Raw genomic sequence first — 27,974 nt, 5'->3', positions numbered from 1 at the left:
TCCAAATAAATTTGTGTTAAACATTAGGGCCCATAACACCTAGTGTGCATGCATTTAACACAAACATATCCAAACTGCAATTCCATGACGAGACTTTCCACGATACTTACGTGAAAATATTGCGACAAAGTTGGACCATAATAGAATGTGACAACCCGGTCACACCTAGGAACCAACCAGGAGACCTTCTCATGAACGTAGCATACTTTGTAGCAAAAGTTGGACCATACTAGAATGTGACAATCCGGTCACACCTAGGAACCAACCATGAGACATTCTCATGAACGTAGCATACTTTGCTATATGTAGAAACGACCCTCCATTAAGGTGGTTTCACAGCACTTGTAATCACAACAAGTCTGTACTTAGTACCCGACAATTTTTTGCCACTGAAATTGTTCCTGATACTGTGTGCGTCAATTGGCCTAATGAACGGATGCGACCGGCACCTAGGGACTTCGTCATGACACATCAGTTCAAATTGGGCGCCAGTGTCAGTCCTAGAGACTCATATTCTCCACATGTGGAATATGTCTCAAGTAAGGATGCCAGGAAAAGTGACATCCATCAAGTACGAGTTGTACTTGTGTGTGGAGGTAACTACAAACACTCTGCGACGCGAGTGAGAGGGACCTTCATTATCATGCTCCACACTGGCTAAACCAAACTCCTTGATTTCCTAGACCATGTTGTATCCCATGTGACAACATGTGCCAAATCGAACCCTACAAGTAGGTTCGTAACAGCATAAGGCAAAAGGGTAGATTGGACACTTGACCCAAAATACTTTGTGCCGACATGCCCTTGGCATGGCTCTGTAACATTCAAGCGTACTTATACGTCTTGAAAAAAAAACAAGCAAAGCATACAAAAAATGGAATAACACCAAATTAATAGATGCGTACCTGGAGGTTTGAACGTAATGTTCACTTACCAGTATTCAAACGGAGAGGAGCACATCTCCTACCTGAAAAACAAACAGCATTGCATTGGGAACCGTGGGTGTTGCCTTCGCAATCCAACCCCTTTGGTTAAAATCTACGTAGTCAAACCCCTTGGTAAGACCCTTTGTAGAAACTGCTCAACTAGCAGGTAACGGCAACCAACATAGTTAATCGTGTACATAATGATTGGAATCAACGTGAAAAGTTGAGTTTGTCCGCTACCGCGTGGTAGATTGCGGAATTCTTTCCTTGAAAGTCTAACTGAGAGAGATCAAACTGTGATCCTCAATGCAGATCAACTGTGATCCTCAATGCAGATCAACTATGATCCTCAATGCCTATGGGGTGATGTAGCAGTCACCCGTCGGGTCGTACCCCAAAACCATATGTCCATAGACACTCTGTAGTGCTATAGAGACTGTCACCAATGAATGCTGCATCTATACTTCCTTATAGAGATCAACTGCTGTGAGTTGAAGATTATCAAAAACTCAGCTTGAGTGTCGCACTGAAAACATGTAGTGCAAAAATGACAGCCTAAACATCCGTAATGACAAGACTCTTGCTTGTGCATTAATGTCGATGTATACTTCCTTGGGTAGATCTGTTCAATCTTGAAAACAATCACCCAAAGAATGCCACTAGTTGGGTCTTACCCTTGGCCTGACAATGGCTCTTAGCCTGTGTGGCTCATAGCCCTTGTGCGAATAAGTGTTCAATGGACGAACCGATGAAGACTAATCTGAGTAGCATCTTAGCTACGTGCTAGCTGAGAGTTAGAGCACCTTGGCTCAGGCTGACTCACGAGCAAAACACGTATCAAAAGCTTCTCATAAGATTTTTCATTTCATTTTTCCCTTAAAGAGAGAGAGAACGAGAGAAGAAGAGCATGTTGGGCTGAGGAACTAACCTTAAGTGTTTAGAGTGGGTGCCCAAGCTGTGTGCTCTTACGCATCGTATGCATGAAGTGCAGCTTATCCTATAAGCATTCCACAGTGTTCTGGTATGACGCTCTCATCGAGAGAGGTAACAGAAACACAAAACTCACTCCGACCCACCTACCTTGTAGGGGTCATGAGTGTATGAGTACAACTGAGCTATGGCACTTTGCCCATAAAATAAGTCCTAGAGTGAGGTCCCTTTTAATGTTGTTGTGTATTAATAGCAACCAACAATCATGTTAAACAATCCTGTGAAACAATCCATTATGTATGCTAACACAGTGACGAGTGTGATAGCGGAAGCGTAATCCATGATGGGGTGGAGGTGAGTCCACCTGGCTAACATGCCTTGCATGCAAGCTTGTAAGCCCATGGCTACTATGACGGCCTCAAGCGTGAGAGCTAAAACCAAAAGTGCCTTGCACAACCAATTCTCCAAACTTGTGTACCAATACCCTTGATGCCAAAGCAATGGGCAGTAGCATGGCACGCAGGAGAAGCCTTGCTTCATGTCGAGTTATCAAAGCATTGTGTTTTCCGCAACAAACAACATGTTCCAAAGTAACCATGAAAACATGCAAAATAAACAAAATTAAAATTTTTCTAACTTGGTTATCCTGCTGGAACCGGTTTTCCTGAACGCGTGATGGAGAAACTCATTCCCATCAGGCTCGTAGCCTATGCTGCTGTACGAGAGAGAGTTGGCGTGTGTATCATATACACCTTTTGTGCATGTAATGAAATAGCAATGCAAGGAAATTGGTAAATCCTTCCCTAGTTTGTATGCTCTTAGCAAATGCCAAATGTGGGGAGTCTCAATGCAAGATGCATAAATAGAAGCCTTGCTTCACTTAAGGTCATCAAATGGATGAGACAAGAATGTAACCTGAAAGCTCATAGCTAACAGATGCTCTTAGTGACACACATATGTCCGAGCAGAAAAAGATTGACCTTGTCAAAATTGCGTAGAGAATTGGCCTTGCCAAACGCTGCTACTGATTGAGAATCATAAGATTGCTCGACAGTGAGAGAGATATCAGCTACAGCAGAACTATCCATTGTCAGCGACTGTCCAATACTGTTTGATCAAAGCAACCTTTGCTTGACAAGTTGGCAGTGTGAAAATTCATATGGTGGTCAACGTTGCATCTCGCTCCTAGCTGTGAATGTCAATGCTTGTTCCACGATGCTTCATGTACCCATATTGCCTGCTCCTAGCAAGCTGATTAGCGCTATGAATGATAAGCGTGATCCTTCATTCCATTGTATACGAGAATTATCAAGCACTTTGCTCAATAATTACTCTACTTCATGTTGTCAAGGGCCTTGCTCAATTCGCAACCAATTTGGAATCTTGTGAGCAACTTCAATGCTCGAGTGGTGGTACACAAAGTGTGCGCCGATCATGCCGAGCTCTGTGCACCTTGAACAAGAGCGTTGCTACTGGTCGGCCTTGCCGAATATTGTATTAGGATATGGCACAGGCCCTGCCTTAGTTTCTTTTGTATCAACCTTCACTCTCCGACGAACAGTATACTCAAGCCGTGCTTGATGTTGATCCCGCAACCCAACAGTTGATCATTGCAAACAAAGCAGGCAACAAAAGTAGAATATGTACCGAACTGTCACAAGCCGTGCTTGTGCCTGCATGCAATAGCTACATAGCATGTTTGAAAATGTCAGCAAACCCAAAACAAAAACTATTGCATACCTGGTTAATCATGCAATTCGACCCGTGAGTCACTGTATCCATGGACCTTAGACCGCAACCGAAACCACAGCCGAGATTACAGAGAAGCCTTTCAGCACCTATCTAGGTTGCAACTTGCCCTAGACTACACCCTTGCCGAGTTCGGGTTGTGTATGCCATTGGCTTTTGTGGTCACAGGATTCAGTTTTCTCCATGGGAGAGAGAGCTCTCGTTCGACGGCTATGGACTCCAAAGCGCTGGACGCTGTGGGCACTTATGGAAGCATTGCTTGGAGGTTTTCTCCATGGGATGGGACCCTAGGGTTGCCCCTTGGGCACCCTTGGGCGCCCAATTAAATTTGGTATGAAAATAAAAAAGCCTGCATAAGGCTATGGCGGGCTGCCAACCTGCGCAAGCAAAGATAACGCCATGCTAGGTGCCTGGCGCGCTCCCATCAGGCCAAACAGCACTTGATTCCAAGCAGGTCGACGGATTCCCCAATTCCATGCAAGGTCGGCTTCACACGCGGCCTCCTCGACTCTGGAGGGACTGCATCCCATAGCCCTGCTTGCTGTCGAGTCTCTGATGGTGACCGTTTCTGCCATGCAACTTGATGCACGACCTTAGCCTCCTTTTCATGGCTTTTCATGAGACCTGAATTTCGCTAGGGTTGTGAGAGAGATCGAGAGATCGAGATCGAGATCGAGATCGAGAGAGAGAGAGAGAGAGAGAGAGAGAGAGAGAGAGAGAGAGAGAGAGAGAGAGAGAGAGAGAGAGAGAGAGAGAGAGAGAGAGAGAGAGAGAGAGAGAGAGAGAGAACATGCATCGAAGTAAAGCTTCCTCCTCCTCCGCAAGGCTTCCTCCCCTCCATAGCTCCTCTCTCCCCCTGAGCTCTGATACCAGTGTAAGACCGCAGGGGATTGGACCATGCAACTCTCCACCCAACCATGCTATTTATAGACTCCTAGCCTCTAAAGATAGCGCCCCTTGACCGCATGTCCGTCCTAGCCCTTGGCCCTGCCCTTGGCCTGACAGTAAGGTAGGTTAATTCTATTATTATTTATTTACTTTTCAAATTTCACTTTTTTTAATCAATTTTTATTTAATAAATCCAAAAAGGAAGAATGATTCAAACATTCAATAAAAAATAAACTAAACAAAAATCATTTAAAAAATCCATACAAATCCATAAAAATAAAAACTTTTCCATAAAAATTTTAAAAATACCAAAAAGTAAATAAATTAAATATTTCACAAAAGAAAAGAAGGGGTGCCTCAAAAAAGGAAAAAAAGAGAGAAAAGACAAATAAGCAAAAATCCACACAGAGGTGATTAAAACTAACCTGAGCTCAAAATATTGACCTAGAATGAAGAAAAAGCCCTTGAAAACTGGGACTGAATCGTTTTGGCCAAGAAAACCAATGTTCTAGCCAAATTTTGGAAAGCGGTACCACCGCTCAGTCCAGGAACAACAAGAACTTGAAGTGATTGTGGCCATGTAAAGCTAGCTAAAGTTGGTCGCTCTAAATTGGATTTTGGCCTCATTATTTTGGCTGTTCAATCCATTGGCCCAAAAGGTTCTAGAGATACAAAGTTCAACCAAGATGCAGTCTTCAAAGACACCAAAGAATGAAGACCAAGAGTGGTCACCCGCAAAAGGTAGCATAAAGACCTCAAGCATAGCTAAAATGGAGATCAATGCCAAAGCAAAGTTTATTGAATATGATTAATCTACAAACTTCAAAGAGCTTAAAGCAGATCAAACAATAGCAAGTCCATATAAAACAGAGCAAACAACAACCATGCCAGTTATTGAGCAAAGACTTCCATCAAATCCAGAAGTAAAGAAGAACAAGGATGCAAAAAAATGAGAAGAAATAGGAAGTACAAATACCAGTTACTCACCAGTTGAGTGAATAGATACCAATCCAAGTGGAACTCAAAGTCTCAAATCACCGACCATAGAGACCAAGCTAAATTAGGACAAGATTATGGAAAAAGCAGGACAAGGGTCTTCAAGAGAACCACCAATGAAGATAGCTATAGTCAATAGATACCAATCCAAGTGGAACTCGAAGTCTTAAATCACGGACCATAGAGACCAAGCTAAATTAGGACAGGATTATGGAAAAAGTAGGACAAGGGTCTTCAAGAGAACCACCAATAAAGATAGATATAGTCCTCAACAATGCGAATGGAGCAAGTGTTAGATGGAATGTTGTATTGCATAAAGAAGTAAAGTGTAATATGGTTTTGGAGAAATCCAGAGAATACTCGAGATCACTCCAGGCAAACAGTACAGTAAAGCAATGCTAGGTAAGGCTACAAGTCAAGGAGAAATGGTTGCTACTCTTAGAATTCAGAAGCATGAAGAGTAGGTAACATTTCAACTGAAGCTTGCAAAGGAAATGCCTAGAGATTTCATCCTTGGACATCAGTGGTTAGACCAACACCACGCCTACAAAGAAGATACAATGTTATTACTCTATTTTCCAAGAGGAAGCAAGCAACAATTACAAGTACCTCTAATGATGGATTCAAAGTTGCTATGTCACAAGAATCAATGACAAATCTTACAGACAAAGGTAAAGCTAAAGTGAAACTTCCACCAACTAGCACAAAAGGTGTGACATCATGTGCCTCTACATCAAAGAATCCTCATGGATCAGCTTCTTCAAGCAAGTTAGGCTTTCGCAAATTCAAGTCAATTGCTAACCCAAACAAAACCTGTAGGGAGACACCCAGAAAAGCAAAGGTATATTAGCCCGAGTACTCAAGAAAACAAAAGAAAGTCAAGCAAGTGTTAGTTTCTAGCAGTTTAGTAAAATTCAATGATCCAATGTGGATTGAAGACGGAAGATCAATACAGAAAGACAAATAAATTGGATGGATATCATCACGATGGATTTTAAAAGAATAAGAGTAATATAGTCAAGCTGCTAAACCACTAAATGAGCAAAGTGTTATTCCCAAAGCTTCAAGTCGTAATAAACTCTGTGCTAAAAGTTTTAGCTATTAAGCTTACGCTCAAGCTGGAAGGAGTTGAGCATATCTATGTCGTGTTGCTTATGCTGTGGATGAGATGAGCATAAGAGTCAAAATTTATTGGCTTAATAATGGTGGAGTGACATAGAGTCCAACACTCATGCATAGTGCACAGTAAGATGAGAGCACATATCCTCGATAATGAAAACCCTTCCTAAAGGGGTGCCAACTTGTAAAGCCACATCATACACTTTTATAGCTACACCTTCTTTCTGAAGAACCCTTGAAAATTCTTTCTTGCATAGCATATTGTTTTCCATGCATTTTTGTGTATGCATATAGGATGTCCCGTCATTGGACATATGCATTAGACGCTCTTTTTTCTTCCACCTATGCACCTTGAGTGGAGTACAACATGAAAACCAATTTTCCATCATAATACACTTATATTTGCTACCCCTTTATTTCTATATCCATCATCAAATAATCCCTTCAGTACTCTATTAATGTTTCCCATGCTAAGAAGTATCCCAAAGGCACTTTTTAACCATAGTATTTTTTCCCTTTGGTCATCCATGTATTAAACCCTAATTTAGATTCTCATCATTCTACTTCTCTTTGTACATACTACTCAAAAAATAAACAAAAGCCTCACCATTATGCTACTAGAAAAGGACAAATGCGACATCATCTCTCACAGAAACAAATTTGGAACAATGAAGATACTACAGCGGAATGAACCTCATCAACATATTCAACAAAACATAAAGACAATCAGCCCACCATCAACAACCTTCCACAGCCTCCATAGACACTTCTTAACAATGCCCGTGGACGAGCACTAAAATTGGAATGGGGGAATTTTAACTGAGTCGACGTTAGTTAACAAAAGCTGTTAAAGGCCCAAGCCTTATAAATGCACATCAAGGATGGATATGAAGAAGCAATGAAGATTGGAGTTACACTTTATAAAAATTTTCTAGAATGGCCATGTATTGTAAATTCTTGATTTATTTCAAGGCATTATAATATATAATGTGTTACGGGCTCAATGGGAGTTTCAAGCTATAAAGAACAGGTGAACTAGTGTGCCTAGGTTATAGATTTAGTAAGTTGTGAAGCCCTAAAGGCCTTGGACGCCCGGACACTGCATATTTTTACCCCAGAGAATATAAGGCAGTGTGTAAACGGAATTAAGATTCTTACCTCATTTGTTAAGACCGCTCTGTAGTGAGAGCTCATGAGGTGTGTGGCTATGGAGTCCTTGAGATTTTCCTTACTCATGTGACTTGATTAACACTAATCAATACTTAATTTTCTTTCACTATGCCTCTCTCATACTCTCTAGCGATTGCTAATGATTCTTAATTATCTAGATCGTATCTAACTAGTGGTTAATTTTTCTCTAATCTTTTGGATTGCCCTCTATTCCTTGTGTATGCATGTAGGTTTGATTGGAGTGCGGATGCTCAATAGATCTATGTGTGTGTGCTTGTGATGAGTGTGTTGGATAATGAGATTAGTGACAACCACCATGTGTAAATTTATAGATGCATGTAGATTTGGTTGGAGTGCAGATTTACTAATACGAGCTGGCATTTACAACAATACAATCAGTGTGTTGCTAGACATTGTGGCTTAGCGCCTCCATAGGCCGAGAAGCTCACCTCATAGAGTCACCATTTGTGTTTCCATGATTAACTCACTAATTGGTGAGTGTTTCCATGCCCTAGCCAGGTGGCTCATCTCTCCGGATTGAAAATTATTGTTGGCCATTGGAGCTATGCTACGATGGTAGCCCCCAACAATATTCTCTCTCTCTCTCTCTCTCTCTCTCTCTCTCTCTCTCTCTCTCTCTCTCTCTCTACATGTGTGTGTGTGTGTGTGCATGTGCACATGTGCGTGCGTGCTTGTGTGCATGTGTGTGTATGCACGCACACACGCTCCAACAAAAACATTGATGTGATGATGGCTTTGTCAGTTCCTAAAGCTAAGGCATTCTGCTACTTTAAATGTAGACCTCACACTCTAGAACTATTACTTATTTCATGTTTTTCATGTTACTCTTATGAGGGCTTCAAGTGAGTGCTAGTAACAGCGAGTTTGTAGTGTATTTTTTGGTTTGAGCATGAAATATCCTAGTTGTAATTCCATTGGTCCTTAATTCACAAGCTTAAAAATTGAGCATTCTAGTGATAAATCTGAGATAATTTACCCCAAAGTCTGGCATACATTGTGGTTTCTTCACTAGACTAAGCTTAAAAATTAATGCCAATAAAATGGTGTTTTAGAGCGTGAGGTTGAGGCTTAGAAAGTATATTTATTTCATATTTTTCATATGATAATTAATATCACAACTCATGATAGCTTGGAATATGTAAAGTGGAAAATGCTCAAGCAAAGAGGTTGGTTGTTGTGAGCGTTGGTCTTTGTTGTCACCACACTCACAAAGCCTAGACCTGACATGAAGCACAATTGCAGTATTTCTCTTTCATAAGACTTTGAAACATCTCTTCTTCTTCTTCTCTTTGTCCAAACTATGTTTGCTTAAAAAAGAAAGATAATCTGTATTTGTTTCACCCCACGACAAAAAGAGAATGTTTGAAATGCTATCAAACCAAAGTAGTGAATTCCAGGTAGGGAGACAAAGTGCACATTAACAAAATCTAGAAACATCATGTACAATTGCAGTATCCCAATGTGTGGGACCTCTAGTTCATACTAGTATCAAGGTAGCACAAAAACAAGGTTTCATTGGCACCTCCATCTATGAGACTGTTTAGTTTGAATTTGGTATGCAAAGAAGCCAAAAATCTTAACATGATGACAACCTTATTTTATTATAGGTCACGTATCTTTTGTGTGTGTGTGTGTGTGTGTGTGTGTGTGTGTGTGTGTGTGTGTGTGTGTGTGTGTGTGTGTGTGTGTGTGTGTGTGTGTGTGTGTGAGAGAGAGAGAGAGAGAGAGAGAGATGGATGTAAATAACAATGTCCAACACCCTAAGATATTATTATGATGATTAAAAACCTTCCTAGATCAAGCTCTAGTGTGTAGCATAGGTGCTCGCATAGGGGACAACAAAGAGTGCTGAGTTGGTTTTTGTGCTTCCTTTAATATTTGTAGGTATGTGGCCTTTGAGATACTCTCTACTCTAGTACATAATCTATGTGTAACATAAGTGTGCATGCTAGGATAGCTTTGACAATTCTTTTGTAGAATAGAAATGCATGAGTTTAATTAATCTAGAAAATGGAGAGTTGCTTGCTTGGTTTTAGCACTCACTTTACTTGCCTTGCTTGCCTTTCGGTAATCCCCCTTGTAAACTTGTATCCATTAGTACCTATAAAATCCATAGAATCAATCATTGATGAGGTAATCTATGCTTGTACGCAAACAAACAATCAAGATAGATATGTATATGCATTATTTATAATAAAACAACCTTTCCATTTTTTAGTGTCCTATACTGCTCGACAAGTAACTCGCTAAGCCAACCTAGGCGTACTCTCCCCAGAGCAACAACGATGCCAACTTGGATCTCATCTCATGCTACGGAAAAATAAGAAGTTTGTAGTCTTCCGTTGGGCCAACCCCCATCACAAAACGACAACGGTGCACCCTAGGCATCATCTCACGCCACAATAACTACCACCTAATATGAATGCTAGTAAATAGAGAGTCTAAGAGAAAACTTACCAAAAGGTTCCACAAACATTCTTTTGTAGTCAATCAACTATCCCAAGCATTTATGATTTTCTAGTTTATGATCAAATGATATTTTTCTAGGGATAAACCCTATGTTTTGATCGATGCTTTTCTTAAGATGGGTTTTTCTATTGATTCTCTAGGGTAATGTATACAATGTATGCATAACTTGAATGACATTGGTGACCTATCCAACATCCATGACATGTATAATTAGTATTGCTTTTAAAAATTTAAGCCTAAGTTGTATATTATTTCAACTAAAAACACCATATTAGTGAATTTGGGAATTTCCCAATTCCCACTTTCAAAACAAGATTTAAAATTTGACCACGTGGCCAAATCTCAGACAAATTTTTGAGAGCATGGCTTGAAAGAGCTTTTCAAATACTACCTTGTGAAAGGCTTTGGCCTTAAAAAACATTGGTGATTCCCAAACTGGTTTTAAAGTCTCAAAATCTCTAGGATGGTGTTTAAAAAAAGGCCAAAATCAAGAATAAATAACCTTGAATTTTTTTAAAAAATTAGAGAATTTTCTAAGGTCAATTTATAAGAGTTTTATTTCATGAAACCATAATGAAATTTCTTATATCCTAGGAGTTTTGCAATTAACCAGAAAAATATATAAAGTAAACAATCTCGTAGCATAAATGTACCATTGCCCTCCCCAATATCCTAAAGGCTTAGAAAAATTAAATTCACTAACTTAATTTTTCACAGAAATATTTTTTCCTCTATTTTATTAGGTCAAAAATTAGGCGTGTGGCTAAAAATTGACAAAAACTATAATGCATGTCTCTTTACCATGCAATAGAGAATCCAATTCTAACATTAATTTTCCTAATTAAGTTGTAGCTTAGCTAAATTTTCACTAATCAAAATTAAGTTTGTCAATACTTTTTTTAGATATAAGTACATACAATACTTAATTAATAAATTGATGATGCATTGTGCATAGTCAGAGCATAATTTCCATTCTTGATTACTCAATTGAGCTTAATTATGCATTATATACTAGTTAAGCATGATTATTAGCGGGTTGCCATGACGGACGTCCATAGCATAGCTTTTTGACATTAACATACTCATGTCAATACTCATGGAAGTGATTCGGATGGGGCACGGAGGCTCTTTGAGAGTGTCAATCCTTAAGAAGTGAACCTAAAAAGGAAATGTGTCCGTTTCTATAACAAAATCACCAACTCACAGATAAAAAATATGCCTATGTCGTATCTCACCACTCTTGGTCATCACTTCAATTTAGTAACTAAAAGGATTTGGATAGCCACGAAACTTTAGAAAAAGCTTTACTATATCCAAGGGAACAAGACTATAAAATCTGACAACATTTTGACAAGGTACAAATAATCACGATCCATCATTTACTAGATCATAAAAATTACAATAGAACTATCTAAAGTGGTCACCCTTAGATCTAATAACACTTTTTATAGTCAATGTGATAAAACAAAGATTTAAGCACTCAAACCTGAAGATAAGTCTCATAGATGTGAGGTCACAATTTACAAATAACTTGAAATGCTTACACTTGAATGAAAGAGCAAGAGAAAAGGAATACAATGCAAGTGTTAGAATTTGATTTATATTACCCAATCATAAGTTGTTTTTTTTCAAAGTAAAGTTGGAAGCCGCTTGACAGTACATACAGTAGAGCTCCTTTCTTTTTCCAAAATAATGTCCCCCCTTTCAAACTAGAGCTATTGGCTTATACACTTAGAGCTTTAAAAAATGGCCAATGGATGACTATTCCGGGACCCCATACATGATGAGACATTTACAACTCAAAAAATATATAGCTCTAGGATCAAAATTACATAGGCTCATTTGCATGGTTCTCAGAAAGAATAGAATACAATTATAAAAAAGTGGCTTTGAAATGTGTGTTTGACTAGGAGGGTGCTCATGAGCTATAACGGCCAAAAAACTCCCCCTTCCTATCCAATATACATCCTCATGCATGTTGCAAAAGATCTACCAGTAGTTTTTGACGTGTCCCTTCTCAAGGGACTTTAGTAATTTGTTGAACTTTTCTACCCTTGCCATTATGTCTGCCTTGAAGGAGAGATCTTTGAGAGGGTTGTTGAGAAATGTGCTTTGGTAAGCCACATGCCTTGCTTGAAGTTCTTTTGTCAATGGATTGAAGATGTTCAAATTTATTTCAAAGTAGCCTATCATGAAGGCCTCTTTGAAGATCTCAATGTAGGGTGATGGGCAGAACATGATTTGTGCATACATGCCCATGATAAAAGTCATAGAAGGTCCCACCTGATGCCATTTATGACTTCAAGAAAAACTTCCCATGGGTGCTCTGCTTTGTCAATGTTGTCAAAAGATTCTATGCATGTGATAATCATTTTTTCTATTTTGCATGTCATTTGGCATGTCAGATTTGGTACATCTCTCAACATTGTTGTTATAGCCCCGATGGTGTGTAGCATGTATGCTTCTATGAGCTTGGTGTTTTGTTTAATATTGGCAAGGACGGGGTAATTCAGCACCATCTTTCTCCTACTCTTCCACACTGCATAGTTATCCCAGGATCGCCTTCTAGGAATTGGACAATAGTCAGGTCTACCCTTAGATTTTGTGGTGCATTCCTATATAATGAGGTTATTTCTCAAACCATCTCTTACTCCATAAGGTATGGCTATCAAGGATGAGTGAAACTTGTTCTTCTGTAACTGCTACCATTGCATAATCTCCATGTGCATTTGGTTCTAAAGTCGAAAGAAACTTCTCCTTCCACAAGATAGCTTCTTGCTTCATTAAGGGTAGGGCTAGCATTGCGTGGTCATTTGGTTGGATCATTAGTAGTAATGTAGACTCCAAAACCTTGAGCTCATACTCCATGTACCTTTGGCTACTCCCTCTGGAATTTTTGCTACCCACCACTTGAGCTCATCTCAGGCATCTACTTCGGGTCGGTCTTCATTTAGATCCTGAATACCCCCCATTGTTGAAGTATCAGGTAGGCCTATAAATGGCAGCTACTCAATATTTTCAAACTCTATGTGTGTGGTTTGGGTGATCAACACATGTTTAGGTACTTGAGAAGTGCCACCCCAATCCATAGATTTTGATCTTAATTCCCAATCATACATCTCTACTTGTGTAGTTTGATATGCTTTCGTTTGGCAAGTTGTTCTTGCATCTCTTTAATATGTTGCTCCTTTTGGTCATTTGTAGTAATAATTCCTATCATTAGTAGTTGCCTTTGTAGCTTCTCTTGTTCTGGTTGTGCCTTGAGTGCTTTATTTTCTTCTAAATTTGTAGTAGAAGAGAACAGAAGTTGATGTTGGTGGTGTTGCATCCTGGTTGGCAAGAAGAGTAGAAAGGCTATGCTTTACAACATCATATGAGTCACATAATTTTGAGTACCTTTTTTGCACCTTTTTCAGCTTGGGGGGGGGGGGGGGGGGGGGGGGTCACTATGTATACATTGTGCATATCATGTGTGTTCATGGACTACTTTCAAAACTCCTTATCTCTGGGTTTTTTATAAATAATATACACCCTTTTTCTAGTTAATCTATATTTTTTTCCCCAATTTTGTTTTATAGTATCCTTTTGTAAGTGAAAATATGAGAGAAAATGAAATTTAATAAGCCCTTCTGCTACACTCACGTGATAGTCACATAATTTCTAGATGACCCCCCTGTGTTTCTTAGACTCTCTTCCGACTCATCACACTTCACTGAAGATGACGATTTGCATCTTTTTCCCTTTCTAGATCTTTGTAAGTGTCTTCACCATCCTTGTTTGCTTTCTCAAGCTCTGTTTGCAATTTTTGCTTTTCCCTTTGTAGCTCTTCCATAGCTATTTGAGCTCTCGTATCTCTTGGTTTTCTTCGGATGTGATTCCTTGGCCTCTTGTGCTTTTTTAGTCAGATCCCTAGTGACAATCTTATGACATTTGAATTGGATTCCAACATGTCAAGGTTCTCTTTTCAGCTATCCTCAAGGCCACCTTTTCATCTATGGGCTACAAAGGAGAGATGTCTCTTTTCCCCATGTCCTCTTGTCTCTGTGATGTATCAGCATGTCCCTCGGACTGTGGAGGAGACCGTGGTATGTCAAAAACCTCTTCTTGTGTGAAGTGTTGCTCTTTAATGTTTAGCGGCTCCACATCGGGTTGATTAGACAACACTTCTTCACTTTGGGATTCCAAATTGCTGCTCAAATATAATTTCTCGTGCAACATCAATGATATTTATAGGCGCTTGAGAGAGAGCTTGTGTGGAAGCTTGTCCTTCTTTGTGCATAGTGGTAGACAGTGGAGAAGGTTGTCTGGGAGATGTGGTCTCCCTAGTTCCCTTTACGCTTTACACTTTAGCTTTGTATGGGTTCTTTGTCTTTGAGCATCAACCAATTTGAGATTGTCTCTTGTAGTTTTTCTTCTCTCTTCCTTGAGCTTTTTCAATCTTTCATCTAACCTTAAGTCCTCTGAATCCGAGAGGATGAAATTTGCGGAGTCTCTATGGCCTCTTTTGCTCTTCCTCCTTCTTGGTCAGTCTTTTTCCTTGGAGTCATTGAGCTTCCTCCATGGATCTTTGTATTTGCATTCTTGGCATGTGTTCTTGTTGCTATGGTTTTCTCTTGACAAGGGGAATTTCAATCTCTTCCTCTTATTCCGTCAACCCTAGGTCTGATTTTGCGGTTTTTCACCATGGTCTCTCACAATCTCTTGAAACCTGTTAAGTGATTTTTAGATGGTTTGATTCCCCTTAGGTTGTTCTCAAAGGTCACTTTGTCTATCTGTTCTATGATTTTTGGTCTTGATTGACCCTGGCCTTGTTTGAGCCTCTCTTGAAGTTTTTTTGGTACCCCTATCTTTGGATAAGTTGTTGGTGTTGGTCTCTCCTACAAACTTATAAGGTCACAATCCCAAAATATAGCAGGGGGAGGAGACATGGATCACGATCCATGTTCCAACATATCAGGATCCCACACTTGGTCTTACTTGAAGTCTATGGAGTCTGCCTATCCACTTATTTTTGGAATTGAACACCTTTCTCCTTGCCAAAAGCAAAATTTTATGGCTGCTTGCGGTTTTTGACTTGCAACTTGTATTTTGGTGTTTTGGTCAACTTTTTGTTGTTTTTTTCTATGATGACCTTCACAAAAGTTATCACAAATGATGTCAGCTACTCACTGCCAAAATCTCAGCCTCAGATGCTTCAGGGGGCCATGGATTGCAATCCATGTTCCACCTCATCTGGTCATGAAATTTGGTTATATGTATGCCTTGACCCTGTAAAGGTCAAATTTTCACTTTTTTTTTAGTTTGGACACCAAGAAGTCAGAAAGCCCCAAGTTTTGTCTATTTCCAAGGTTTTTGTGTCGTTTGTCCAATTTCTTGGTTTGAGGTTTTTTAGTGTCAATTTTCCACCAAAAGTGTGTATTTGGAGATTTGGAACCCCACAAGACCCTTTGGTATTAGTTTCTGCCCAAATTGTCTCACGGATCATTGATCGCGATCGATGTCCTGCACTTTTTGGCCTGAAGCTTTCTAGATTAGGTCTCTTTAACTTGGTCAACCCCTTTATCCACTTAATTTTGGGTTTGAATTTGCTTTAAAGCTCAAACAATCAGGCCTAACCAATGCTCCAGCTACTTTCCAATGATTGATAAGTCCACATTCAAAGAATATGTTTAGATATTATTTTAAAAATTATCTGGATGACTTGTGTGTTCATTCTTTGGTAAGAGAGAATCATGTAGAGCACTAAGGGAAGTATTTTTTTGGTATAGAACATATAAAATCTACTTGAATCCAAAGAAATGTGTCCTCATGGTAAGACCAAGAAAAATTATAAGCCACATTGTGTCTTTCTAAGCCTCTTTGCCATCTAGTCTTTCTAACACGTGATCCATTATGGGGACTTAGGAGGGGATATTTGTCTCTAATGATAGCAATATTTACCTTTTTGAGGTTGAAACACACTTGTAGTTTCCATTTTTTCTTGGGAAAAACACATTCTATTTCATAAATGAATTCTACCTCTTTCAGCTTGTCTTTTTCCTCTTTTATTTTTCTAGCACGTCTCATTGTATGTGTATGGAAACTATCTACTTGTCTTCACATCACTTTTGAGGGATAATCTATTGAAAAATATCATGATTTGTAAGGCTAGTAACTAAGGAGGATAATAATTAGTTGCGTTCATAATTAGAACACAAAATTAACAAGCTAATTAAAATTAACGTAAGCAATCAAAGTACAAAATAACATAAAATATTACATACGATAGACACAAAAATCATATATAAGTTTCACAAAATCTCAACATGCTTCTCTTAAACTAAGTGCCATATGTGCATGACAACTTTCCATAAGCAATACTGGAGAGACACTATACATAGAGGGCATTTTTAGTCTCTATACACATGCAATGGCGACCCTCCTCTATGCTCGCATGTCCCAGTACATTGCACTCTGCACATCCGTTCAAAATAGCAATTGTGTCGCTCCATGAATGAAACAAGCAACCACCTATTCATTGCACATGCCACAAACTACTCAAGTACCAATAATAGTATCTCTCTAATTTTAACACTTCACATGCATACGTGATAGACATGCAAGAGCTATCCATCTCACTTAAAGAATGACATAGAGGGTTTTGCATTTCCTCTAATAAGGACTCCATCAATCTTAATTAGGTGGACTGAGCCATCTAAAACGTAACTATGATTGACTACAAATAAAACAAACTCAACTGTCTCTCCCATCCCCTTGTCATAGGTGAATGCAGTATGCGTCGTGCAATGCCATAGACACAACTAGATATCAAGAACTTGAAAAAAATCAAGAAAGGATTCTTAGTACTATAGCATTGTTTTTTAGAACAAAATAAGTTCATACACTAATTTATCTTCATGAATGCATGATTGTAGGCACCATATCAATCTTTGCCTCTTCTAGATAACTTTTTATCCATCTACATACACAAGCATAGGAGACTTACTTAAAACCCCAATTTCTTTTGCCCCTCGACTCAAAAAATTTAGCAGCCTCCTTTGTATCAAGGGTTTGATTTTATTTTATTTTTTCACGATCACCATCATGTGGGTTTCCACGGAGAATTTAAGGCATTTTACATACTAAAACAAGCAAATATTAAAACTCATTGACCTCATATGACCATACTTTTCCTACAAAAAAATTGACCATGTCCCCTTTGTACCAAGGACACTTTCATCGGATAAGAAAAACGGCCACACTCATGCGGGATTTCACAGGAAGTTTATGGCATTTGAAACACTTGGTTGACACTTCACACTGTCCATTGATCATGAGCATACATTTTATAAAACCATTTGGCAGAGTCCCTTTGTATGAGGGGACCCGGGACACTACTTTCAAAAATTATGTAGCCACCCTCTTTTGAGCTTGCCCCGGGAATATAAGACAAGAAAGTGCAATGTAAGATTTATATTGTTGATGTAATAAAATGATGATATAAAATACGGTTAGAGGTCATAAGAAAACATGTAAGCAAGTCTTTTTTTCGTGAATGTCAATTCCCGCATGTTATCTTGCTCATCCAAAGATTTCATAGTGTTTAGAAGGCGCACAAAAGCTTACACCATCCTGGAAGGTGAGAGGAATGTTATCTAGCTAGGTTCAAATCAAACCAAAAGCTAATAGCTTTTAAACTAGACCAAAACCTAGTAGCTTTTAAACTTAGGAGCTGATTGTTATTGGAGTCCAACATGATGGTCTTATACTACACCATAGTCATAATTTGATTGTAGACCTTTGGTATAGGCCTATGAAATAAATATGGGTATGGCACAAACAAGATCGTTGTATCATAATCAATGATAATAGAATAGCAAAACATATATGGATTACAATAGGTAAAAAGAACTTCTAATTCAAGAAGTAAAAAGAACTTCTAATTCAAGAGACAGTGTGGATCATTCATGTGGAATGGAAGATAAGAAAGTATACTTGGTATCCACTTGGTCACATCATCACAATTGTCAATGCTAGACCTAGCAATTGTTGTCATTAGCTACATTTGCAACTCCTCATCTCCTCTGCACAACCTCCATGTTGCTCCCAAGATCAACCTTTACCCCTCTCTATGGCATAGTTTCACATCAAGGACAAAGTGAAAGTATTGTATGGCCACTCTTAGCCACCCATATTCGAAAAGAATGAGAATACATCAACCACGACCATGCACCTGCTAAACATAATATCCCAAAAACCATAATTTGAGCGTCATAGAACAATAATGCGAGACTTTGGTTCTTGTGGGGAGTATTCATGGTGGAGTTTATGTCTTGTGACTGCATCTATAATCATTTGTGTTGCATCTGGTTCTCATAGGGAGTATTCATGGTGGAGTTTATGTCTTATGAATGCATCTGTAATCATTTGTGCTGCATCGTGATGTGTCAATCATAAATGTTCCAAATCAGGTGAGTATGTCCCTCTAATCTTTTTCCCATTTTCTTTTGTAGGAATCTTCAAAGATGCTTTTGTGAAAGTTTGGATGAAAGCTAAACTAAGTGGAAAGGCACGGGGGGGTTGTCAGGTGGACACTGAGCATCGCACATGGAGAAGATAGAGAGAGAGGGAAAGAGAGAGAGTGTTCGAACGCTAAGAGAAAGCACAAGAGGCAAAAAAATTTCGGGTTAGAGACCATCGCAAGGTTTTGACGCGTCTCGATGCGAGAATTTTTTGCGCAAGGACAAATGGAGACAAATGTACTGTTAGATCTTAAGCTTGCCTTGAAGAAAACCGGAATATTTTCACAAATTTTGATGTTATTTCCGAGAAAAGCTTCAAAATTTGACCTAAAAACATAGAGAGCTTGAAGTTTGCCCTTATTTGTTTGGGAAAATTACCAAAATACCCCTCTAATTTGTGCAAACTCCCAAAATACCCCTCAAATTTGAAAATTTCCCAAATTAGCCCCGATATTTTGTCATAAAGTCCCAAAATGCCCTTCAAATTTTCCAAAATTTCAAAAACACCCCTAGTTTTGAGATTAAATTTCTCAAAGGATTAAAAATTTGTAGCTTTTCATGAGAAGATTCATTGTCTGTCAGTAAAACTAGATTTTGAGTTGGCTATGTAGGCTTTAGAGATGATCTGCTGCTTTATTATTTTTAAACCTAATTGGGCTTTTTTGTGAGGTTATTCGTGACAAATTACATGGAGTATAGATTAGAAAATCTTGAAAAAATCAACCAATATAGCTACAAGGGTATTTTCTGATCATGCACAGATGGCGAGCGAGCTGGATTTTTATGGGGCACGCGTTGTCAGAGAGAGAGAGAGATAGAGACAGTGACGATACTGCTCGATCGCCTTTCCTTGCCACCCAACCTGGCACTGCGAACGCGCGAGCTTGGTCCTCCGCCTTGCCCATTGTTGCACTCTGGCTCTCTCTTTGTCTGTGTCTGTCCGCCTCCCTTGCTGCGCTGCGGAGTCACAATGGTGGGCAAGGCACAAGCCTGTAGTGTGCCAGGGCAGATGCGATGCATCTCTCTGTCTCTCTCCCTCTCGTTTCTTTGGGCGACAGGACCCCAATAGAAGTCTACATGCATCTGTGCAGGGGAGGGTATGAGAAGTGGAGACGTGTGGGGCACGTTCGCAGAGGGAGGGTTCGCCTCAAATGGGGAACAAGAGCACATGCTCTGCATGCGATAACTCATAGGAGGGATCCAAGTGTGCGCAGTTGCCAGGGGGCAAGGGCACCGAAGGTGGAGAGAAGGATGACGCGCTTATGCGCATGGGAACTGGGGCATTGTCAAAGGATTTGCTTTCATGAAAGTCGGAGAGAGAATCTGCCGCTCTAATTAATTAATGCAGTGCAAGATAGACCCAATATGTCGATAAAACTATGCATTGAATTGTTTGGGTATGTGATCTTAGTGCATCAAGACACCCCTTTAAAGATATATACATCGAAATGTCAAGAGCTCCAATACAAAATGGGCACATTGAATGACCCTCTGACTTTTAAGGTAGCTTGATTGAGTTTTGCAAATCTAAACATGGGCGATTACTCTTCTTTCAAGAGGGACTTATGTCAAAAATTGTTGATGATGTGTTTTGCAAGCAGAGTATAAGATATGGTGCCTTGTTGAAGCATTATAAAAACCACTTTTAAGGAGGAAAGGGCCTTTAAATATGTGCAAAGGGGTCTCTCTCTAGCTTCCTACCTTGTGAAGAACCTGATCAAAGTCCTAGATCTTGTACCCTGTTGAAGCAATATAAAGAAATACCAAGGTATTGGGCTAGTGCACTCTTGGTGTGGAACCCCGCCACAAAGTGTTCGCGAGAAACATTTTTGGTGATTAGACATAATTCCTTTTTATCGATTTTCGAAAAGGAGATTTTGAAAATTAATGCTAAATTGAACCGATTTAACACTATTTTCCTCAAAATCTAGGTGGAAGTTTTCATTTTCATCTTCCTCTCAACATCTCCCACACCAACCTTTGGGCAATTGCCCTCATGTATGGGGTGTCGACATCACCCTGTAAGCATCCTCATTTTGGACGCCAGCCTTGCATCTATGTCTATAGTGATGGGGATGGTAGTAAGCTCCCTGCAACTAGCCTTAATCAAAGGAGAGAGAGAGAGAGAGAGAGAGAGAGAGAGAGAGCATGTCATGGAAGTGCTGTACTAAAAAGTTGGTTTCTAGAGTAAAAGTGGCAAAAAGTTGGTTTCTAGAGTAAAAGTGGCCGGCTTTTGAACATACACAACTCTTTTCTATGAATTTTCAAAAGAAAATGTTAGGAAAGTGATTTATTTTTTCAAACTCTTAACACTTCTTTCTGAGACTTCAAGTAGGATTTTCCTTTCTCCTTTTTGCTTGCTCGCAATCGGTAATATTGAATTTTCAAGTAGCACGATTGTACGCTGAGACACACCTTTCCTCAACACTGCTTAAGGGTCAAATTGTCACTTGCATGGAGTCAATGGAGGACAACAAGAAGCACAACAAAGAGCTGTTGGATGTAGCTATAAATGGAAAGGAGTAGCTAGCTTCCAAGAAAGACAAAGAAATGTAATGAGGTAGGTTTGCCTTAACTCTCTATGAAAAATGGGGTAGTTTTGCCTTTTGTGACATGCCAATTGTAAGGCCTTGCTTCCCTTTGCACATGTACAACTCTTGTACCCATCAAATTTTAGTAGTAGTCTTCTTCATGTCCATAGAGACAATAGCACATGTGATGAAACTCTCTGTGGCGATGAGGCAATGACTATTAATGTGTTGTTGAAGCTAGTGAGGCCGGGGCCGGTGCGCAATTGCTCCTCGACCCTCAACAAACTCTGAGACGTCCTCCCATCCAATGCTCAAAACAAACTTTTTCCCAAAAAATTGGAAACCCTACATATAACTTTAGAGGTGATTGACTATATTTGACATTTTCACACCAAATTTCTCTCACCTTTAATTTAAAATAAAGAGGTAAATTTGAAAATGTGTGGGTACCATCCAATGTTCACAAAAAGTCAGGGTTTAGGGTGTTTTTAACCGGATAAAATTGCAATATCTAGACTAGATTCAAAGCGTGCCTTGCAGAAAACCAATAAAGTTTTAGAGCAAAAAAAGGTAAATCCTTCAAATTTAGACATGAAAACTAGGAGAGTTTTAAGTATGCCCTTTTAATGTCTGGTTAGCAAATTGGTTTTGACAAGCCCTAGTCCCATCCTCGGCTTATGCCGACCCTGTGCATGTCCAATGCAGCTTGGGCATGTACGTTAACGGGCACGAATGCTTCACCGCCGCTAGGCTATCATGCCGGTGCCAAAGACAAAGACTCTTTTAAGGGTCTTAACAATAACAAAGACCACTTTGTGTGTGTGTGCAGTTGAAGACTCAATCAAGAGCATAATGTAGGGCGTGCACGCACAAAAATGCGATCAAAAAAGTGGTTTTAAAAAATGGAAAGTGAGAGCAGAAGAACAAAGATATGATTTTGACTAGAAAGTTAGGGCAAAGGGGGAGGCACAGGCAGGCAGAAAAAAGGCATGGCGACAAGGGCCTGGCAGGTGCTGAGGTAAAGGGGGGGGGCAGGGAAACAAGGGGGCCCTGTACTCTCTCTCTCTCTCTCTCTCTCTCTCTCTCTCTCTCTCTCAGAGACAAGTTCCAAGGTCTACCTCTGAACTGGTGCACGCCCCTTGTTGCACTTGGCACTTGCAGCTTGCCCAACTGGCCCTCGTGCGTACTCCTTGTTGTTTGCTGGTTCTTGCTGTGGACCACGAGCACAAGTCACGACTCACGACCCTCCCTGTGACTGGTTCTTGTCCATTGCCCGTAAAAGTATTCGTAGGTATACTTTTGTCTCTCTCTCTCGAGTCTCGACTCAATTGAGTCATGTTGCAAAGTGTCACCTCATGTTGGTGGACAATGGTGGTGGTGGTGTAATGTGGACCTCATGAGGAGTGGTCAAAGTTGTGACGTCAACTATTGGTGTTTTCTCTAGGCTTGCATGCCTCCATGAGTCCCTCACCCATGACATCCTACACACATGGATTTCTAGGTCAAACCTCCATCATGATCGAGGGATAGCGCATTGTAACCCTCCATTTGTTGGGCTTTCCTTTGCGGAATCAAGTGTTGCAGCTACTCGGTCTTCGACATGTCAGCCCTTGGAAAATTTCCCTATTGCCCAATCAGACAACTTCACCTCAACTATTGGAAAGACTGCATGGGCCGACATGTCAATGCACGATCATCCAAATATCGTTTGCCACGCCAACATTGGGAATGCTCATAGGTTGCGACACGCCATCATTGATAATTAAACTATAGCCTGCAAACTATTTGCAACACCATTATAAGCGTTGTGCAGACAAGGTAATTGTAGTGTCTGACAGTTTCACGCGATCCAAAACAAATAAGTTCAATAGGCCAATTGACCATTGGCATTCATTGCCCCCTTCCTTGACACATGACTGTCGGGAAAGGTCATCAAGTGACCTTTCCACTACAATGCACGCTCCCACACAACTCCTGGCCATGCCGCCGATCACCATGCAGTCACCTGCATTACAGAAAAATGTCACTTCGAGACTTTTCCCTACTCCGTCAAGGTCCAGGGTCAGGGGGCATTAAATCTGGGCCATCCATTGCCATTGCTTTACTAGGAGGAATCAACCCAGCAACCCATTGGATTCATGCCACCTCAGCACACAGAAATTAATATAACTATGTCAGTGGGGACAGTCTCATCAAACCCAGTCACCACCTAGTTTTAGGACACATCAGCATGCAGAATTTTCTTGAGCACTAGACACCTCAGCACAAGGAAAATCAAGCAATTAAAACTTCACCACCAGCTGAACATCAGCATATAGAATTTCCGCCACAACCACAGCTGACACCTTTACATGTAGAAATGCAACCAACAATCAACACCTCAGCATTCAGAAATTGAACCAGCACACCTGACACCTCTGCATTCAAAATCTCATAACAAACTATTGTACTGTAATTTCATGTAGCAAAACAACAGCTGCAATCAAAGGTGCTAGAGCGTTTACATGCAATTTTTAAACTATCCATTATTCAACGTCGATATCCCACTCCTAACTCCTTGTTGACACCTTGTCCAAAAAGAATATTTTCCTTCCCCACATATACATTTACGGCACAATTACTCATGTTGCAAATCGGAAACACAGAAACACCATGAGCATGAGCACTACGAGTAGAAACGCCAAGGCCTCGAGGAGACTCAATTGGAAGCTCCTTCAACAAATCCTTATCAAATGGAATATCATCCCCAAGCTTATATGGCTCAACATAAATCCTTGCATGTACCTACTTCTTCCCACTACTCCCAGATATATTTGGAGTACTGCTACCACTTGTATGCCCCTACCCAACACATGCAGAAATCCCAGTAATTGCTTCAGTCCCACCAATAGTAGCCTTTGTACAAGTGCCATGAAGTGTCTCGGAGCAAACATTGCCAACAATGCCTCCAATAACTCTAAACTCCATCTTGCCACAAGGAGAGACATTCCAAACAGTCTTCTCTCCATTGGTACCTACACAACCTTGTCATACTTATTCCCTGCAAAATTGACAAAAGCAACAAAGAAACAAAATTAAAAGGTGGTGTCGTAGAACTTCCGAATAGGCTTTCAGCTTTCCAAGTTCACCATAAGGATCACCCAATATCTCTTGGGCATCTGCCATACGGACTTCGCTGGACATATCATACTTCTCGTGCGAGCTCAAGAGTTTATGGCCAAGAACTAACATGCCCACCTCACGTGGAACCTGTCGGAGACTCATCCTAGTAACACAAGTGTTGCGCAATGACTTGTTACTGAAGTTTCCTGCAAGTCCCGACCGATATCCAATACTCTTGACAAGCCCTGTCAATACCTTCACAGACACCCTATTTCGGTTGTACCATACCTACACACAACCAAACCAAAAAAATACAACAAATTCATTACAATATTGCAAAGTTCCTACAAGTCCTAAACACAAAAACCAACTCACCTGGGTATGAGGATTATGAATTGGTTGCAAAAACATAAAGCCTAAGTTTTTGTCACCCTGGACAACCACAAGCATATGGCGCATCATTTGCTCGTATGTGGCCTACACATCATGATCACGCACAGTCACACAGGAGGTCGAAAATGTTCAGGTTGAAAGTGATTCAAGTCCACTTTGTTGTTCTTGCTTGATCTCTCACAAAATCTGCAATTCACTTTCATATCACAACAGTATGCACAACACATTATGAGAATAACATGTAAAAAAGAAAATCATCAAATTACCTGAGATAAGTACCAAGCTCATCTTTCCCACACATAAACATTGATCTTTCTAACTTGTACAACTCTAAGCCACCTCTCACACAAAAGTGAAGCATGCAAAAATATGCAAAGCGCATCTGGCAACCCCGAGCATGTATAATATTGAAATCAATATCATTAAGAATTTCTTGCTCCAAAGGAACCCCAATGAGTGATGCCTTTTTCCTATGTTTGCAAATGCCTTGAGCAACATATCTTCGCAAAGCAGCCAAAAGAATTCTGAGTACCTTTAAATATAGGATTCTTGGCAATATCAAACAGAACTTCGCATACGCCCGTCATTGCAATTCTCAGATCTTGCTCTTTCTTTAGAAGCAGACCAAAGCACCTGAGCATCCCCATGAGAGTGTCAGAGGGAAACAACCCACCACCTTTCTTACAAACAACCAAGAAGAACCTGCTAAGAAGCTCATTGAGCTGATGCAATGAGCTTCTCCAAAGCTACAACTCTATCCCCGATAATCTTCTCCAAGCATCAAATTTGTGCAAGCCCAATTATCCTTTTGCTTTGTTGAATTCCCTCCTAAATTCAACATCTCCTCCTCCAATGCTTCGTCCACATCGAGAACCCATATGCAACACCACCCCTAAATCCCATTTCTGTGTTTTTGACACTCTGCATTGACTGCCTCAACACAATACCTACAGTATGATCTTTTCCCATCGTTGTCCCTACATCCAAAATTCAACAGACGACAAGAGGGAAAATGAAGGAGCCTCACAAGAATTATCCACATTGGACTTGTTGGCCCCATCATGCACAATAGAACACCCCCTGGATCCCATGCATGTAGAGCACCCCATGGATCCCATAGTGTAGACAGAATCAACCAGTCGATTTTGCTACATCCGACTCGTTACCCCCATCATGCACAACAAAATCGCCCCTTCATCCCAAACCTGCATATTCAGCATCTACAACACCTACATAAACAACTACATGAAGTAACAAATAAAGGACCTTGACAGAAAGGACAAAACGTATATTGTGTGCATGTGTGTGTGCGTGTGTGTGTGTGTGTGTCAGAGAGAGAGAGAGAGAGAGAGAGAGAGAGATTGAGAGAGAGAAAGAGAGGGAGAGGGGGGGAGGGAGTCAAAAGATACTTTGTCATATGTTGCCAAATGGATGCCCGTTAGAGGATTCAGCGGCAGCATAAGTACAGATGGAAAAAACGAGTACAAAGAACCTCAGGCCTACCTCATGTTGTCAGGAGTTTTTTGGAGCAAGGGATTGCGCATATGTACATACACATGCATGCTTCATCAAATAAAGGGTTGCCCATTTTCCATAGCCAGGTGGTTACGTGGGGCCCACATGTGTACAGGCAGGACAGCATGTACATAGTGCATCGATTTTCACTATCACCAGTACCAGTGTGGTTTTTCTATAATAATGAGGAGTTAGTAGTGCGTAAAACTTCTCGAGGAAGCTATCCACGGGCCAACGACATGAGGTAAGCAGGTGCGCGCGTCAGATGGCATCTAGTGGTGTCAGGAGGTCGAATGGGGTCAATACTTGCACGTGGATGAGTACGGGCACAACGTGGATGTTTTCTTGTGATAATTATGCAGAAAGGTCATCATGAGGACCATCTTTTGGAGCCACTTCACGTGGTGGCGGGATGCATTATTGGAAAAAGCTGAGTGTCAGGTGTGCGTATGGATGCAGCAGGGTGACAACTATGCACTGCGAGGTCAGTTTTTGGCCTGTTCGGGGTCCGTTTGAGGTCATCTAAAAGGCCAAGGGTGCCCAAGTAATAACGCTAAGTGTGAGAACTGAAAAAACAGAGAGAAGACCAGAAAAAACATGGAGAGAAGAGGAGGAACAGCTGCAACTGTGTTTTTGGTGTTTTTGGAGCCTGTTTTGGCCCTAAACTGCTCATCCGAGGTCGGATTTGAGCACTTTGACATTGTAGACTGGGGTTTTGGGCCGTTCCAGACGCAATGGCACTGTCCATTTTGCCAAATTCCTCACTTTTTTTCTGATTTTTGGCTGTGTAAGTTTCTCCTATGAGCGAAGCTTCTTCTCCAATTTGTGATTGTATCTGGCATATTTTACCCATATTTTGTGAGTTGTTTGCCCCATTAGTGTTGGCCCAAGATCAATTGTATCTAAACATCAGAAATTCTCCTTTTTTGAGCTGAGTTTTTTGGGTGTGTGTGTGTGTGTGTCTGTGTGTGGAGTGGGTAAACGGATAGTCTCTCTCCTCTCGCTCCATCGGTGTGTTCCCTGTCTCGGCCAGGTGGGTTGTGTAAGCCGAGTGGTGCCCCATAGTTTGTATGTGTATCTTCCCAAGAGTGTGTGTCGGGTTGTTATAGAGGCGTTCTGTGTGTTTCCATCCCGCTCACATTCTTTTGGTGCCCCCACGGAGGATCTTCTTCGAGTACCTTCGGCTTCGAGCTTTAAGATTCGAGATTCGGGATTACAGGTTACAGGTTACAGGTTACAGGTACAGGTACAGGTGATTCACACAGGTACAGGTAGCTGGAGTGCAGTGATATACTAGCAGTGGTGTCACTTGCAGTTGTTGTGGGTATGCATCATTTGGCGCATGTTTGAGCGCATTGTCTACTGGTATTGTACGTTACTTGTGGAAACTTCCATTGTACGCCTTTGTCGAGCCTACTTGGTTTTATTTGGCAGTCCCAGCCATTTATAAGACTTGGTCTTGAAGATAGTCATTTCTGAGACTTGACTATACGCGATTTGCATAAGCCTTCGTGTCAGGGTCGATAGCGTGAGGTTTTATTGAGCAAGGGGATTCTCAAATGTGGAGATCCTTTCGGTGATACAAGTAGCTGGAGCACCCTTTTCGTGACCTTGCCATAGGCTATGTACTAGTGATTCCTACTTGATGCTCGGGTTCTATTGTT

The 27,974-nt window shown here is 40.6% G+C and overlaps 1 pseudogene across 1 annotated transcript; it reads right to left on the bottom strand.

The window, feature by feature from the left end:
- Window positions 1-22,314: 22,314 nt before the first annotated feature.
- Window positions 22,315-26,194, bottom strand: LOC147439500 (uncharacterized; annotated as a pseudogene). Its single transcript, XR_015184604.1, has 5 exons — window positions 25,062-26,194; window positions 24,778-24,981; window positions 24,538-24,690; window positions 24,324-24,340; window positions 22,315-23,749 (listed from the first exon to the last, which is right to left on the bottom strand). The product of XR_015184604.1 is annotated as an uncharacterized LOC147439500 (transcript).
- Window positions 26,195-27,974: the final 1,780 nt, after the last annotated feature.

Source organism: Adiantum capillus-veneris, chromosome 16 (assembly GCF_014529385.1).
Source record: "Adiantum capillus-veneris isolate H3 chromosome 16, ASM1452938v2, whole genome shotgun sequence".
Taxonomy (NCBI): Eukaryota; Viridiplantae; Streptophyta; class Polypodiopsida; order Polypodiales; family Pteridaceae; genus Adiantum; species Adiantum capillus-veneris.
Note: the sequence above shows the minus strand (reverse complement) of the source record. Positions and strands in the feature narration are given on the sequence as shown.